The sequence below is a fragment of the Pogona vitticeps genome, chromosome 11, assembly GCF_051106095.1.
Source record: "Pogona vitticeps strain Pit_001003342236 chromosome 11, PviZW2.1, whole genome shotgun sequence".
NCBI lineage: Eukaryota > Metazoa > Chordata > Lepidosauria > Squamata > Agamidae > Pogona > Pogona vitticeps.
The window spans coordinates 6,115,373-6,134,448 of NC_135793.1; positions in this window are offsets into that span (position 1 = coordinate 6,115,373).

Sequence of the window (19,076 nt, forward strand, 5' to 3'; positions counted from 1 at the left end):
CTGTGGTACAAGACCACCCTGTCCTCTCTTCCAGCTTGCTGTTTTCTCAACACTCCCACAATAGCGAGAGCTAACAGCACAAGGCGTAGCATGAGCTGACATTCAAATCACACCATATTCTTCTTCCGCCTCTTAGTGAAGCCACTGTATCGTTAACTATAACGGTAATGCTATAGTTGCAGTTGTGATGCAGGAGAAGAGAGTTCAAGTTGCACTAAATTGCAACAGACTGTAACTTAGTTACATGTTGCATTTTCAAAAAAGGAATTCATTACATGTAATTTCTTATTTCTAAGCAGTTATTTCCATTTAATAACGATGGGAGCCAAAAAGCTCTAAAGTGGTGGGTTTGTGTCACAAAACAGAGCGGCCGCACTCAGTTCTGCTGGAGTGCAGCCAGTGCCTTAACATATGTACAACATGTAGCATTTCTTCTCTGTTGTTTTGAGACCTTTTACATTTGCTCTGCGAACAGATAGATAAAATAATTTATACCACGATTCCTTAAAGATAACCATACATATAATAAAAAGTGCAACATCCTCTTTTTATTTTTTTTTTTTTAATTAATCAACATCCTCATGTTTTTCACTGCTATTAGAAAAAGAAGTTAACGTGACCGTCTGTTAAAAGCAGGGGGTGTGGACGTAAAAAAACAAAAAGAGGTTGGGAAAGATCCAACAAAGGTTCCACTAAATTAGGGAACAATAAACAAACACAGCCAGTTTAGGCATCGAAGTCATTAAATGCAGACCCATTCCCCCGCTCCACTTTCCTCGCAGAAACTACTTAGGTCTGCCACGATTGATCCTAAGGGAGCGGTTGCCTTAAGTATGAAATTAAACACCTCTGCTAATGTAGCCTTGGAATCTTGTTAGTTTATACCCCAGGCATGTGTTTACGGATGGCTTCCAAATGAAAAGGCAGACCATTCTCTCTGATGCTGGCCATGACAAGTCATGTCTTCCATGTACGAATCTTTCCTTCCTTCCTTCCTTCCTTCCTTCCTTCCTTCCTTCCTTCCTTCCTTCCTTCCTTCCTTCCTTCCTTCCTTCCTTCCTTCCTTCCTTCCTGTTAACTCTCTTCCATTGTCTCTCTTTTTTTCTCTTCTGCTTGGCATTTGGAGAAAATGCAAAGAGCCCTCAATCCATCTCAGCCCAGGATTTCCGAAAAACCCCTCCATGGGCAACGGCTTTGGGAGGGAAGTATCTTCCATCTGATGACCCGCCTCTCGTGTCGGCGGTGGGCTCTCTCTGCCTCTGATGAGCCTTGCAGGAAAAATTAAAGAAGATGTAAACAATAAATGCAGACATTTTGCAACATAGCTAAAAATAAATGGCACTACAGGCAATTATGCAAGTTTTACTGGATACATTAAAAAGACATTAAATGCACAGCTGTTTTAAGTGTCTTTTAAGCTGATAAATTAACTGTCTAATAAATTGTAAGATTTGTCAGCTAATAATGCTATTTTATCTGCTTTAACATATGCCTTCCTAGTTCATGAAGCATTATTGTAAGTGCCAAAAGGAGATAATGTGCATTTTACAGTGTTATGTCTTAAGTGGAATGGATCATTGGCCGTGAAGAAGTGTGTTAATAAATCTCCCAGGCTTTGTTAATTGCGCTCAATGAAGTGTCACTGTTAAAACACAAAAGATGTGGTAGAGAAAGCTGAACATAATGTCTTTCAGTTTTACAATTAACAGTTCACTAGGCAAATCGACCAAAAAGACCATAATTTGTTGAAGCCTTATTAACTTACATTTTCCTAGTCAAGGTCATAATTGTGAATGGCTTAAAGCTATCTTTTTAATGCTCGTCAAGAAGAGTAACCTTGCCAGAGTGAGTGAACTTTTTGGTCTCTCACAGCAGGTACCTGGCCAAGAAAGATGGGTTCTGTCACACAACAGCCTCTTCAAGTCCGCCACCATCTCAAAACATACCTGAGATAACTGAACGAATGTGTGGAAATCGTAATTCGTACTGCCTCTGCTGCCTGTTCGCCACATTTTGTTCTGTAGAGCAGATCCATAGATCTGTGGAGCCTCTGAACTCTAGGCAATTCATGAGATTCCATCTTCCTCGTCAAACAAAACAATCAGAAACTTGGGAACACTAGTACTTGACCTAAGAGGTACAGTAAAGACCAGCCTTTCCAAAGGACGATCTAAAGTAAAGAGCTACCATTTGTTACCTGTTTAATTTGTTAATGTTCTATCTCTCTTGCCAGGAATGAGAGAGACCCTTGAGGCATTTTTGTGCTTCATGTCTTCAGATCATTGTCTGGCTTTAGTAGAATTCAAGTCTTCAAAGTTTGGGGACGTGGTGGCACTGCGGGTCAAACTGCAGAAGCCTCTGTGCTGCAGTGTCAGAAAACCAGCCATCGTAAGATTGAATCCACGCAGCGCTGTCCCAGTTCCTGCCGACCTGGCAGTTCGAAAGTATGTAAATGCAAGTAGATAAATAGGTAGCACCTCAGTGGGAAGGTAACGGTGTTCCGTGTCTAGTTGTGCTGGCCATGTGACCATGGAAACTATCTTCGGACAAACGCTGGCTCTACGGCTTGGAGATGGGGATGAGCACTGCGCCCCAGAGTCGGACACGACTGGACTAAATGTCAAGGGGAAACTTTACCTTACCTAACTCTTCAAAAATACCCATGATTTTAAAAGCCGGGAAATGGCCCAATATTGCTTTACAACATTGTGCGTTGCTAGCAGGAAAAAGGATGCAACACCAATGACAGCAGTCAAGGTGGTCTAGAAAATACCCTTTTGTGTTCACTACCCTTCACAAAGTGGCACCACACAAGGGAAAATCCCAGAAGCTGGCTCCTTTTGTCATTAGTTGACCACTTCTCACCCAAACACAAAGCAATTATCAGCATTGTTTTTCAACAAATGAGAGTGCTGATTCGTGGTCCACTTTCATAGTTACATTTTTCTGTTTGGGGCATCACTATTTTTATTGAGTTGGCTTATGGAATGCTGAATCCTCCCACCCGCACAATGTATCGATGCCCCCCTCCTGGCACCAGTAATAATGACAATAATCTGTGTATTGACATACGTAAAAAGGCAAGGAGGCGCCATGTGCTGATTGGCCTCCGCATTAGGGCCATACCGGTGTCACCGTCATATATCCATGCCTTGCAGTTTCCATATTGTTGTGTGCTTTTCAAAAATGCACAAAAATGTGTGTGTGGTCATACAGAGTGTTTCCTAGCCAATGAATTTGGCTAGATATCCTTCCCTAAAAAAATTATTAATTTCTGTATGCAACATCCCCGATGTATTTTTTCTATCCAGTTTTACAACTGAACAGAGGATGGATTGTGATTGTATATTAGTCCAGTAAGAACAATTTAGATCCATTTGCTTTCTGAAAGAAAAAAAATCCCTCTGAAAAGATAAGGAAATTGTTTGTGGATTGTTAGAATGGTAACTTTAGAACTGTGGTGCCTAGTCTCAGATCCCCAGATGTTCTTGGACTACAACTCCCAGAAATCGTGGCCAGCCCAGTGAGTGGAGAAGACTTCTGAGAGTTTTAGCCCAAGAATATCTGGGGACCTGAGGTTGGGAACTATTGATTTAGAGATTTGGTTCCTTAGTCTACCAGAGCAACATAAAGGTCAAGTGATAAGACCCGAGGCATTTTTTTTCCAGCTGGTGCTATAAATCAGGAATCAGCTAGAAGCAAAGATGTGGAAAATCTATCCTTTTCACTTAAGCCTGTGTTTGGATTTTTAAAGCGAACTCCTCTATCCCCACCACCACCACTTGCACCAGTAAAAATGAGAAGCTATGCCCGCTCTATGAAGCACTGGTTTGTTGTTTAGTTGTTAAGTCATGTCCGACTCTTTGTGACCCCATGGACCAGAGCATGCCAGGCCCTCCTGTCTTCCACTGTCTCTCGGAGTTGGGTCAAATTTATGTTGGTTGCTTCGATGACCCTGTCCAACCATTTCATCCTCTGTCATCCCCTTCTCCTCTTGCCCTCACACTTTCCCAACATCAGCGTCTTTTCCAAGGAGTTGATTTCCTTCAAAATGAATAGGTTTGACCTCCTTGCAGTCCAGGGGACTCTCAAGAGTCACCTCCAGCACCACAATTCAAAAGCATCAATTCTTTGGCGGTCAGCCTTCTTTAGGGTCCAGCTCTCAGCACTGGTTAGGCCTCATCTAAAGTACTGTGTCCTGTTCTGGACACGTCAGTTTAAGAAGGATGCCAACTAACTGGAGCAAGTTCAGAGGAGGGCAACAAGGATGACTGGGGGCTGAAAACTGAACCTTATAAGGAAAGACTGAAAGAACTGGGCATGTTTATCCTTGAGAAAAGAAGACTAAGGGGAGACACAGTTGTTCTATGATTCTACGAGGAGCGGACCATGTTGTGCCTGCCTGTCATATAAACGCTAAAGAGGAGGAGCCTATCTGGAAAAAAAGATGGCAACCTTAATTCATCATTAACCTGGATGAATAGATAGAAAAGACAAGAGATAAGGATGGGAAATCCAGATGGATAAAATTGTCATTTTGGGTCCCCACTCCCACAATTAACATTCTAAAATCTCAAGCTCTTCCATACCAAACATTACAAAATTTATGAAGGCTAAGAAATTCTTATCAGAAATGAAGGGGAATGAAATCTTTACCCAAACTCTAGCTAAGAGGTCCCTGATCACAGATACCCCAGCCCCAAAACCTGACCCAGCATCATCTTCCATCTTTTCCCCTCTCTTTCAGTTTCACTTTCAAAAGACGCCAAACACTAATGGAGATTAAGATCGCCACTGAAAGAATATATCCTTTTAAACTGTCTTTTATTATCTTGATTACACACACCGCAGGGTTGTTAAATTGTATTGGTGGTTAATGAATCCGTATTAAGGGATGATGTATATTCTCTCCTTGTTCGGAACGAAGGACTAAGTTTGGCTCTTAATAACATAATTCTGACTGAAGTTATAACTAGAGTAGGCCTGTTGAATCAGTGGAATTTACACAGGAGTTGACTTATCCAATCCTCAGTGATTCAATTAGCCTACTTGTTGTTGTTGTTGTTGTTGTTGTTGTTGTTGTTGTTGTTGTTGTTGTTGTTGTTGTTGTTGTTGTTGTTGTTGTCATCGTCGTCATCGTCGTCGTGTGCCATCATCTTGCCTCCAACTTATGGCAATGAGTGATCTCCAAAATGTTCCGTCTTTGACTGCCCTGCTCGGCTCTTGTAGACTCAACCCTCTGGCTTCCATTAGAGAGTCAATCCACCTCGTATTTGGTCTTCCTCTTTTCCTGCTGCCTTCAACTTTTCCCAGCATTATTGTCTTTTCCTGGGAATCCCATCTTCTCTCAATGTGCATTTTTGCCTCCAGAGGTAGTTCAGGCTTGGACCCATTTCTAGCAAGTCCAGGGTCGTTGTAACTTATAACCAGATTTCAGCATTTGTGTGGAACCAGAGTGACCTTCCAAGGTGTTGTGCTCAAACCATCGTTGCTCGCAATGTGGATGGTTTCTAGGGAAAAAAAAAAACGCTGCTTGGAGGGAAAAAAAGATGGAGAAAATGACAAGCTTTTAGTGCTGCTACTTAGTATGCAAAACACATGAAGAAAATCTGATACAGCAATTCTTTATTATTTCATGGGGAAGAGGGGGCCAGAACAGTTAAAAAAAAATTCCCCATACCGATGTCATATTTAATTGACTTCAGAGGGAGAGGAACCAGAGGCAGTTCAACGAGTGTGTGTTTTCAAAAAATAAAATCAAAGGTGGCTCGCCTCCCCTTTTCGCGACTGCTTTCTCCTCTTGCAGTTGGATGCCATTAAGCGAAGCACCTTTAAAGGAAAGAATTACTGGCTTCTGGGGTCGGTTAATCAGGATCAAATTTACTGGCCCTCATCAGTTCGCATTTTAATTAAAAATAAATAAAGCTCCGAGTCACTACGTTTGCTAGAAATCATAATAAAGATGCATAATCTCGCCGATCCGACGTCGAGTGTTTGCACCATTAGCAGAGCAGTCGCTACTTCTCTTGCCACGGCGCGCCACTTGAATGCATTAGACGGCACCGCCAGACTGTTTCTCATCAGCTTTTATTATAATAGACATGCCGCAGCAAGTCTAACTTTCACAGTGCAGCGCTGGAGGAGAAAAAAATGCCCTACGGCGGACGAATTGACAGGGCAAGTGGTCAACTGAAATAACACGTAGGGTAGGGTTGAAGAACTCTACCTGCCAGGGTGGAATCTGGCCCTTCTGGAGCCACAATCTGGCCCTTTCAGATTTGCCAGTGGGATACACCGCTTTCCTCGTGGCAACCCGATTTTTTATCAGATTCGTAAATTTTATTCCCCATTTGATAAGGTTGTAATGCCCTCCCTATGGCTTGAAGGCAGGATTGATGATCTCATTGGGTCTAACAAAGTTTTTATTCAGAGGGAATTGATAAAGAAGAGAACTTTGGCCAAAATAGTTAATTTGGGTTTGGGGAGGGGGTTGTGGTTTATTTTTCTAAAGCTTATTGATTATTATGGGAAAGAAAGACAATGAAAGAAATGGGGGGGGGGAATCCAATTGTAAACTGCTGCTTGTGCTATCCTTCTGCTTTCCAAAGACTGAAGTTATCCTCCTCTTTCATTGATCTAATACCACATGTTTGTATCATCTGTCCTGGTAATTTTCCTTATACAGCTCTGTAGGCAGTTGAGAGCTGGCTGGATAGCTCAGCGGTTTAGGTCTCGGGCTCTGGAGCCAGAGGTTGGGAGTTTGATTCCCCATTGGGCCTTCTGGGAGAAGAGCCAGCCTATGTAGCCTTGGGCAAGCTTTGTGATTCAACGCACCCCCAGAAGAAGGGAATGGAAACCACTTTTGAGTATTCTGTAATTGGAAAAATCTGAAAAGGGTTCCCATGAGTTGGCATTGACTTGTCAGTACATGATGATGATGAAAGATTGCTGCAGTGGATTTCTCTTAAGATTGAAAGGCGAGTTTAAGTTTGTTTGTTTTTTGGAAAAATGATTTTCTCAAACTGAATAAGTCCACCTTACCTCCTCTAGTCGCTAATTTTCTTAATCTAAAATTTTTTTTCAGGAGGTCCCTGACCACAAGACCCATCCAAACCTGGGAAAAATTTCCCCCTCATACCCTAGAGGCTTCAAGTGAACTTTCTGAGCGAATTTTGTTTGATTGTTTTGTGAGGGGGGAAAATGGAGTTGTTCATCAGGAACGGTGTGTGTCCGGGAGCTCCATTTTGCCTTTCTCAGCTTTAAATCCTGGAAGCAGGAGTTTCGTAGCACGATATTGGGGCATTTTAGCCCTAGCTTTTGCCTTTGGCTCTGCCCAACACGAACAGATGGCTCACGAGAACTGCTCTGAAATAACCTTAGAACTGCAGAGCTGGAAAGGACCTGATGGATCACTGAGTCCAGCTCCTCTCGAGGAGGCCCAGTGGGGGAATCGAACCCCCAACCTCTGGCCCCATAGCTAGGCTCCTGAACCACTGAGAATGGAAGTGTCCAGTGAGGTACGGAGGGCTATATTTCTTTTTAAATCAAGAGTGGTTCCGGAGTGTGACTTTTTCCTTTGGCTTCCCTTCCTCTCCCAAGTGGGTTGGCTTGGCTTCTTGCTTTGCTTTGATATGCAAATCGGTGGATTGCTTTCCTGCAGAGGGACGCTGGAGGCTTTCCAAACAACACAGTATCCATGTCCTGTTGGGACCGAACCCTAAAACGCCTTTGGATCACAGTCAAGGCCACATTTGTGTTTGGGTTTTGAAAAGAAAAATACCTTTGTTAATGGATCTGATTTCCAATAGAAATGTTTATACAGTTACTCTGCTAGTCATCTTGGTTGGCCCGTCAGTGGAGAACAACCCTTTAGCTGTTCCCGAGGAGACTGTTGCATTAATACTGTGTTTTCCCCCAAATACGACAGGGTCTTATATTAATTTTTGCTCCAACAAATGCAGTAGGACTTATTTTCAGGGGATGTTTTTTTCATGTACAACAATCTACATTTATTCAAATATAGTCATGCCATCTTCCAGTTGCTGCACAATGATAGAGGGTGGGGTTTCACTTAACTAGGGCTTATTTTTGGGGTAGGGCTTATATTACGAGCATTGTGAAAAATCATACTAGGGCTTATTTTCAGGTTAGGTCTTATTTTCGGGGAAACAGGGTAAGAGTGCCCTCCATTTATGCGGCCTGATTCATATTTTGTAGAACGGCCAGATCTTTGAATAACATTTACCTTTTGAAACACCAAGGACTTGAGATGTTTTCAGCTCGCCAAAATCAACCCAGGATTTGACCCGATGTAGCACTGCCCCAGGGCTATGTTTACTCACTAGCTACAAATATGCACCAGGAATGGTATTTGTGCGCAGCTGATGGCCTCAAACAAGGCTCTGGAACAATCGTGTATTCCATCACCCAATCCCCACCAACAACTGAAACTAGGGAAAGGGCAAAAATTCAAAATCTGGGCAAAATTCAACAAGGTTCCCAGAGGCCACAATTCAGAGGTGGATCAGGGGTGGCCAGGCTCCATCCTTAGCATCTACCTGCAAATCTGGAAAAACTCCTATTTGCAAACCTAGATGAGGGACAGAGTGCTTGTCCCATCTTGGCTTGGAAATACAATGAACAATAACAGAACTGTTTGCCTCACCCTGGAGGTAAGGTAAGTGCAAGGTATTTTATGGGATTATTGACAAGAGGTGAGACTATTTTTCATAGAATCATAGAATAGAGTTGGAAGGGGGCCTACAAGGCCATCTAGTCCAACTCCCTGCTCAGAGCAGGAATTCAAATCAAAGCAGATCGGACAGTCATCCAATTTTCTCTTGAAGGCCTCCAGTGCTGGAGCGCTCACCACTTCCCAAGGTCCTTGGTTCCATTGTCGTACTGCTCTAACAGTTAGGAAGTTTTTCCTGATGTTCAGCCAAAATCTGGCTTCCTGTAGCTTGAGCCCATTATTATGTGTCCCCGCACTCTGGGATGATCAAGAACAGATCCTGCCCCTCTTCCATATGACTGTCTTTTAAATATTTGAACAGTGCTGTTGTACCTCCCCTCAGTGTTCTTTTTTTGAGGCTAAACATGGCTAGTTCTTTCAGTCTTTCCTCAAGGAGGAAATAAATATATTAGGCAAATATATGCATGTAACATGTTAACATGATAAAGACCAGGGGGGAAAGTGTTTCTAGTCTTGCTTTTACCTGGAGTCACGAAATCTCACCGGGCTTCCAAAGTCCTCATTGAGATGTTTCATCAGGTTCATGGAACCTAAACTAATAATTTACTGAGAATTCTTTACAGTCTTACCTCAGAGAGCCACTGTTGACAATATGGTATTGACAGATCAAGTGCTCATTGTAAGGCCTTCTTCTTTCTATAGGTTTCTTCACTTGAATCACTGCTAGTGAGCATCTACACAATATTAAACAAAGTGAACACACGGGAGTTGTCCTCACCGTTAATGGATAAACATCATTCCATGAGGAATCTTTCTCAATCTCGGTTTGTCATTTTCTAAGCACTCAGTTGCGAACATCGGCACACGGATGTGTCCCAGGTACAAGGCCCAACCTATCAGCTTCCCATGTTTAAATGAATGGGGCAGACCAGTTACGCTTTGTTTGTCTAGGTAAGGGCAATGGTCCTACTGAAACTTATGGTCAGGCACCCCACCCTATGACCTGATCCACAAGCCCTCTCGTCGGCGGACAGTATGCGAGAACTCGGAGTGCATGTGGTGCAGTTTCAAGGCAGTGGACCTCGGGCTTTGTGGGCAACACAGAAGTTGCATATGATCTAGACATTGCGGCTTAGGATGGTAGTGCTTTTGTTGTGGACATGGGAAGAGTTTAGTTGAGGATGGAGTATATTGCATTTCTGTATTGCATGTCCCTAATCTCCTTTAAAGAGAAGCATGTTTTCTGTTTTCTTTATATAAATAAGAGACTGAAGCTATTTGCCCAATGTCACCCATGAAATTTATGATCAACTTGACTTCAACCCATACCAAAGAGATAGACTACTGCAAACATACGGTGGAGTTCTTGGCAAAGCATTTTATATACATTAGTCATTAAGTTCAAAGTAAAGTGTAACATAAACTATATCAACATGAATTTGACCCAACTCCGGGAGGCTGTGGAAGATAGGAGGGCCTGGCGTGCTCTGGTCCATGGGGTCATGAAGAGTTGGACACGACTTAATGACTAAACAACAACAACATAGTGTAACATAATGGCCAAGATCCAGTGGACATATATCATGGGATCTTGACCACTATATGATACTATTCCCACTATGTACATCCACTGGATCCTTCTGCTTTATCCAGAATTGGACCTTGATCCCTTTGACAGCCAAAGTGTGGATCAGCTGTGTGGCCAGTAAATGAACCGATACAAACTGCCAAACCGGTGATTCATGTCCATCTCTAATCCTTGGTCTTTCTAACATCATTTTTTGCTGAAAACATAGGGAAAGGTATGGCCCTCCAGCTGCAGGACTACAGCTCCCATGTTCCAACCTGCCATGTTCATTCAGGCTGATGGTCACTGAAGTCCGAGAATAAGGAAGGGCTCCCTCCTGGACATGAAGAAGTTTTGGGGTTTGGAGATCAATTTAAAAATGAGCCTAAAGAAATTCTCATTCATTCAGAGAGTTCTGCTGTTTCACAGTGTCCTTCCATGACAATGACGCTGGCCTCCTTGAAAATGGACTTAAAATCTCCATGTACAATCCTCAAGCAATTCTTGAACAATGCCATCAGTGAAATATAGAGGTGACTCAGAGAAAAGCCAAAATCGACATTTTAAGTCTTGGCTTTCCCACTGATGGGGAAAGAAAGGTCGTGAGCAATCTTGGAGTTTAGGACTCTTTAACTTATCCATGGTGTCACCTCTTCTCACATGTTGTCCTGGCTGCTCATCTTCCTGGTTTAATGTAATACCTATAAAAGAAGATTAAATAGCGCCATAAAGTTTTATGAATGCCTTACATCATTGATACCTTCATTGTATTGATAATGCATTTCCATTACTGCTACTTAGACATTTAATTAGCTATTCATACAGTATGTTGTAAACTACTGTATTATTGCTAAGTGTCTATATTAAAGCTCACATTATGTAAAAACCTTTACCAATATCATAATTGGAGCAGAGTTATCCATTTTAAGTGACTTGAATTAGATTATTATAGATTAATTTTTAAAGGAACGTTACTTGTAAAGGACACTGAAGATCACAGACTATTAAGAGTGGGACTTCATTACAATAAATTGGGCTCAGAGAACAATGGAATTGTTGCTATGTTTTATGTCGATCAATTACACACACACACCCTTTTTAATACGAACACTAACCTTTTTTATGAGGCAATATGCTGGAGTGTAAGAGAAAGACAGATTGTAAGAACATGTGTGTGTGAGAGAGGGAGAGGGATAGAGGAACAGAGAGAGATGAAAAAGCAAATATTGAATCATAGGATCATGGAGTTGAAAGGGACCTATAAGGCCATCAAGTCCAACACCTACCTGCTCATTTCAGGAATCAAAATCAAAGCAGATCCGAGAGAGGGTTGTCTAATTTTCTCTTGAATGCTCCAACATTGGAGCTCTCACCAGTTCCTGAGGACATGATTGTCGTACTACTCTAACAGTTAAGAAGTTTTTCCTCATATTCAGCCTAAATCTGGCATGTAACATGAGGCTATTATTAAATGCCCTGCACTCTGCGATGATCGAGAACAGATCTTGCCTCTCCTCTGTACGACTACCTTTCAAGTATTTGAAGAGTGCTCTCCTATCTCCCCTCAGTCTTTTTTTCCTCAAGGTTAAACATGTCCAGTTCTTTCCGTCTTTCCTCCTAGAGCTTGGTTTCCAGTCCCTTGATCATCCTTGTTGCCCTCCTCTGAACTGGTCGCAGGAAAGAAAATCAGAATGGCCATTTGGAAAGCAGGCCAAGATGGCAGCCCTAAAAAGCCTTGGTACAGCCTTAAAAAGTTTACTACAACTCAACACAATGAAGCCTACTTCTATGTAAGCCAGGAATGGGCCACTAAAGGGGAGTGGGTGGTCAGGGTCAGGTTGCGTTTCTCCACTTTTAGGGAAAGGGACATCACTGCAGTTGAGACTCTTTGAGTGATTTCTGTTGCCTCTGAAATTTGGGGTCAACTATTGCGGTTGTCTGTAGTGCCGAGGGTGTCACGGTGTCTCCTGCACCACAGAGCGGGTTTTTCTCATGAACCATGGCATCATGTTTCTGAAAAAAATATTTTTAGGGGGGGGATAGCAAAATTCAGCAGTGCTGTTATTTTTTGGGCAACAACATTTCTCATGATGGATGGGTGGCATCTTGGGGGTCCCACGAAACCTGTGTTGCCCATTTCCCATGTGAGCAGGAGAGATGGGCATGAACCAGTCCTTCCTAGTTCTTCCCAGTTCATCCCAGTTTGTACAGGCGGCAACACAGACACTGCTGCTCCACAGCCCCACCTCCTCAGCTGTTTAGCTGCTCACTAGGCTTGGCTTGCTTGCTTTTTCCACCTCCTCGGCTAATCTCCCAGTCATGAGCAAGAGCACAGACTTCTCTGCCCCGCCCTTTAGTCTTGAGTGGCAGCTCAGCCAAGGGGGCGGGGCAGAGAAGCCTGAGCTGCTGCCCAGACTGGGAGATCAGTTGAGGAGGTGCCAGAAGCTGGCACGCTGGGCCTGGTGAGGGACTGATGGAGCCAGAGGAGGCAGAGGAAGGTTGCAGCAACACCTGTGCTGCCGCCTTTATGAACTGGGACGAACCGGTTTGTGTCAATCTCTAGTGAGCAGGCAAAGGATCTCATTGTGTTCTTCTTTCTCCAGGAAACACTGACAACTATTTATTAATTAATATTCTTTTTCCATTTCCTTCGTATGGACCATTTCCAAACCAGATGCCGCCTCTAAATCCTGTTGTGAGCTATAGGTGATGCCCGTGCACGACTGAGACCTAACACTCCCTGTATCGGTTACGGAGTCGTTTGCTGGTCATGAATTTTATGGGAGGCTAATCAGATGCAGCGCACACCAGCCGAAGCCTTCGGCACGCTGGATGCCAAGGGGCAAATAGGAACGGCGGCAGCTCATTTGCGATTTTCCTCAGCGATGTACCAGTAGCCACAGATCTCATTAAAATCCAGACTATGTTTGGAGGCGAAAAGGCCCACCAAGGATTTTAGACCCTTAAAACTAAATATAGTAAATAATTCATATGCTTCTTTCTAATGTATAAACAAATAAATCAAGAAATAGGCTATGATACAGTGGATTGTATTTGCTGGGTGTGTGGTGTCTTGTTGTTGCTGTTGTCAATAATTTTATTAATTTCCATTAGCATACAAAATAAATAAATAAATAAAACCCACACATACATAAATATACATAAACACATAACATAAGCATGCAAAGTCCAGTTACAGAGTTATCTGAAAGAATTCTCAATAGGAGCAACATGTTCTAAAAACAATACATTTTTATTATAATCACCGTTGCTGGTGGATTCGGCTGCAGGCAGGTTCTCGACCTGACCTTTGAGACCAGTTATGAAAAAGAAGAGGAAAAAAATCCCCCTCATTGCCCCCTCCTATCTCCTCCCAGTTCCAGGATGATGTTTTCAGTAATATATATATAAAATCGTATAAGTGATGCATCGCATTAGCACTGCCCTAATAGTTTTTCAACTTCCTCTGCCCTTCTGCAGATCACAGGAAGCCAATACTGACGAGGGGCTGCCTTCTGAAGCCACTTCATGATATAGGAAGTTAATAGCAGAAGGTGCTGGAGTAAATAGGGTTCCTGGAGGCCCTGTATGTCTTTTGGATGTGAGGATCTCCAACTTGACCTCTAGTGACCCTCTTTAGTCCACTTCAGCCCATTTCAGTGAGCCTCTGTAGACAAGCCTTTAGAGTGGTTTTAAAACAGTGTGGAGTAAATTTGTAAGGAGGGACATCATGTTCAACAGCAGCTCCATAATGATTTCCATGCCCCTCTGTGACTCAAAGGTTTGTAGAAGTGTAGAAGTGTATTAAAAATCATCCTACTTTGCAAGGTTAAGGTATATACCAAGGGCTTAGAAATCTGTAATATGAACGGCAGAGCATTTTTGTCTTGAACTACAAAAATTCGACATGAGAATTGGTTGGACCACAGACAGAAAAAAAAAAACAGAGAGGAAGATGGAAACGTGAATCATCCAGAAGTGTGTGTGTGTGTGTGTGTGTGTGTGTGTGTGTGTGTGTGTGTGTGTGTGTGTGTGTGTGTGTGTGTGTGTGTGTGTGTTGGAGAGAGAGAGAGAATAAGACTTGTAATTTTTCTAATGCTATTTCCTGAGATAGTGAATTACACTTTCAGATAAAGGATGTCCCCCCATCCGTGTCTTTCGGCTGTTATTGTGAGTCTTTATGTGCATTTAAGGCTAAATGGAATGCTGGAAGTAACAAGTATCTAAATTCATTGGTGGGTCTTTTGTTTTCTTATCATGTGAATCTGTTGTTAACAGCCCGGCCTTTATACGCTGAAGTCCATTTGCTAATAGACTTGCCATCCTTATCAGGAGGTTTCCTTGAACTTGAACTAGGTGCAGAAATGTAAAGACGGGGGAAACGTGGGAAATGACTAAATTACACAGCATCTCTGACATGGTGTTCCAGAGAAATTCTGATATTTTTCGCGGGAAAAAAAAATATATATATATTGCCAATTATAGGAACTGTCAATTCAACAATGGGCTTATTCACTCTGGTGTTTGATTAATGTGAAATTATTCAGTTGGCTACCTTGTAGTTGGCCTATTTTTGTGTCCAATTAGTATGCTAATAATGGTAATTATGTTCTATACTGCATGTCTCATCACCTAGAGGGTTTTTAAAATGATAAAATAATGAGAATAAACAAGCAGAGGCTGACATTCACTGGGCTAGTCTAATTACTTACTGAGAGCACGCCGGGGAATCAACACTCAACCAAAGAAAATGATTCTTGCTTACTTTGTTAAAACTAGTCTTTTCAAAAGAGCATTAATAGTTTGCCACTGTTCTTGTTGCTGGTTGAGGACCACACGGCTTTCCCCTCCCACCCACCACCTCTCCCCCCCGGCTCTGTTGCTCTGTTTATGTACAGCCTGGGTACCAAAATATATAACACCGTCATATTTGGCTTTCCTAATAACTGTTTGCTGGGGGCGTCAGCAAAACAAACGACTATAATTGCCGAATTATGCACCTCGGTAATGGCAGCCATTTGTTTCTTCCCCCCTCTGTCTGGAAACGCAGTGTCATGTGCGATGCTGACAGTACCTGGTGCATTTTCGGCTCAGGTGAGTGGATAATTGGTGCTCGTTGGGCCAGACCGTGTTATGGCAGGTGGCGGTGGCATGGGAGCTGAAATTAGAACCGAGGGACGTGAGAATATGTTTCTTTACAGGACTGCTAGGAAGACAAACAAGTGGGCCCTAGGTCACATCAGAACTGCCTGCAGAGGCAAAAAGGTTGAAGCTGAGGCTGTCCGGCACATCCTGAGAAGGCGGGATTCTCTAGAAAGGACAATAATGCTGGGAAAAGTTGAAGGCAGCAGGAAAAGAGGAAGACCAAATACGAGATTCGCTGACTCGCTAAAGGAAGCCACAGGCTTGAGATTACAAGAGCTGAGCAGGGCTGTTAAGGACAGAATATTTTGGGGACCATTCATTCATGGGGTTTCCATAAGTGAGGGTGACTTAATGGCATATGAAAACAACAATAAGAATGCTATAAATCATGCCTGAATTTGGTACCACTTTTTCCAAGTTCTCTTTCACAAAACAGGTTAGTCCCAAGCTCTTAGCAAAAGTAGGTGAGATTTTATTTCAGCAGAATTTCATAGAGTTCTCTTGGAGGCATTCCAGATAAAAATGTACAAATATGCCCACGGGTCTACTTAAGCCTCACCACAAATGCAGGCCCAGACACCACAGCTACCAGCACTACATTTTGAGAACATTCAGTAACTTTCTGCTACTGTGGTGTTTGAATCATGGAGGAAAATCTGGATCCTCCCTCACAGTTTTAGCCCCATCAGGACACACAGACAAACACAATCAGACAAACAAACAAACAGAGAGAGAGAGAGAGAGAGAGAGGGAGACATAAAAAGGAGGGACGGCTCGTCTCAATAAAATAGAGATGCTTCCCTCAGTCTATCACCCTGGAATTCAAACAATGTTACTGGACATGGGGACGAATAAAAAAATGAATCGTGATATTTGTTAGAAATCGCTGATTCGTTAAATATTCATCCCTTCATATTCATGGGTTCCAGAGACCCGAACGAATACGAAGAGATGAATATTTCCCCATTTTTATTCGGTCCCCCATACGAAGGGGGGGGAAGTCATCCTATGGCTTTTCCATTCTGCCTGCTGGCCCACCGATTAGCTGATCAGCAGGCTGATAGGCACCCTCCCACCACCACCGGCTATACCCGCCCCCCCTATTGATCCTTGATTATTTGCAATATTTTGAAGACTTTCCATGTCACCAGCAGCCTCTCCTCTCCAGACTGAAAGTTTTCCATAGGAGGGAAGTGATGACACAGTGGGCCAAGTGTGGACACCCCCTCCAGGGGTGCAGGATTAAAACAAAGTGCTGAAAAGGGCTTGTGATGCTGCACAATGAAGACACTCAAGGGCAAAGTCATCACTTGTTGAAGCAAACCAAGTGCCCTCTTGAGAGGCAGGACTTTCAGGACCATGGACAGCAGACAGAGGGCACTTGGCTGAATTCAACAAGTGATTACTCTCAGCCGAGTGCTTATAATTGGGGTTGGCACTTTTCAGCCACTTATTTATTATTTTTATTTAAACCATTTTCTCTCTCTTTTTCTTCTATTATTTTACAAAGTACAAGATACAAAATACAAGATACAAACTACAATAATTGTGCTCCCCACCACCATCCGGACCTTCTGGAGAACTCTTCTCATTGTCCTCCTTTCCAGAACTGCATTGATCCTTCTGTTGGGACTTTACCTTTTCCTCTTATTAACACAAATCCAGTAAATCTACCCCATATACTATTAAAAATGTATTTTTTTAAACTGCTCCTTTCTTAACTTTTAGGATACAAATCAATTTATCATTTACAGCAAGATTCCAGACTTCATTGTACCATTCTTCCAGTTGAAGTTCAAATTTAAAATTCCTAGCTATCATTAATTTCACAGCAAACAATAAATTATTAAGCATTTCTCTATTTGCAAAATTGTAATCTTCAGTAACAAATATTGATGACAAGGCTATTTCTGGATTCAACTTTATATCTCTATCAAAAATATCTCTTAATTCCTTAGCAATTAGTTGCCAAAATTTTTGTAACCTCTCACACTCCCACCACAAATGAAAATATGTACCAATTTAAACTATTTTAACCCATCTCTCTCCTTAAAAGGACCCAAGGCAGTTTACAACAATTAAAAGACAGTATTTAAACAAATAACAGTGAGTATTCTTGTTGCTGCTGTTTAGACATTAAGTCGTATCCGACTCTTTGTGGCCCCATGGACCAGAGCACACCAGGCCCTCCTGTCTTCCACTGTCTCCCGGAGTTGGGTCTACAGATCTTTGAACTACAGATCCCATAATTATCCATTCTGGATGTCTCCCTGATAGACAGACACCTATACCTGGGGCTCACCTGGGAGTTGGATCAAATTCATGTTGGTCACTTCGATGACACTGTCCAACCATCTCTCCCTCTGTCGTCTCCTTCTCCCCTGCACCCTTTGTATAACAGTGAGTATACAAAGTGGCAAATTGCACCCCAAAAATCCCTCTAAAATTGCCCTACCCCAAGCTTTTTTCTGACTGGCTAGTCCTTTCCATTGTCCTAAGGGTAGGAAAAAATGTTTTCTCTGGCCTGGGAAAGGTGAAATCACGTTGCACTCATTGCAGTTCGCAAAACAAAGCCAAGGGCAGCCGCACATAAAGCACGTTACAGCAGTCTAACCATGAGATTACATGGATCACTGTGGCCAAGGTTTCTCTGTCCAGAATGGTTTGTAGCTTCAGATGTTGGTTGTAGGCACATGGGCCTTTAGACACAGACGTGAATTCAAGAGCACCCTCTCATCGTAGAGGTGAATTCTCCCTGATCCTGCAGAGGAAAAGTGCACAACTGCTTAATACTGACATACAGTCCATATCCAATTAAAGTTTTAATTGCCTACCACCCGCCATTGGTTGGCTTGCCAATGGCTTTTTCCAGGGGCCTCCTATCATGATCAACATTTTCTTGCATGCCAACATTCCTGTATCAGGATTTCAGGCTTCTTTCCTTTCTGCTTGTTTTCTGATGAGCCATTAAGGCTTCATTCCAATGATGCCTGCATATGCAATGGAGCAGGGGCTGACATCTTGTCCTTTGCTTCACACCACCTTGCAAACCAATGTGCACCTGCCTTTCTCAAAGGTCACATGAATCTAATGTAAAATTACATTTTTTTGCATGAATGCAGTATGTCATGATATTAAGGTCCCAGCAAACCCTCTCTTAGCCTGTGTGCCAGCAGCAGTGTCAACAACAAAGGGAGAGAGATAGCAGATGATTCAGTTCAGTTTGTAACAGGTGACCTACATGCTCCTCTTTTAAATGTTCTTATTAAGCATTGGGCAGGAAGGTTTTAGAAGAGGAGGCATCTATGCATGGAAAAGAACAATGATATATCCACTTATGGAAAAGGCCTCAGGAGTTAACCTCGAGGCAAAATCCGGAGCCGGAGTCCCGGAGAAAGTTCGTGTCATTCTGGCAACTCCTGCGATGTTGCTGAAACCAGTTGTATTGACTCTTGCCTTTCCATTGGACTATTTCAGCAACGTGGAGAGGGGGGATTTGCTGCTCGGGTAACAGCCTATCCTCCAGATGATTTTATCCAGGCTTTGTGCTCTGGAGAGGACACTCTCCAAGACCTCCATACAGAACACATTACCATAGTCTCTCAAGACTGAAGGATGCCTAATAAAAATTAAGCATTGGGCAGGAAGGTTTCAGAAGAGGAGGCATCTATG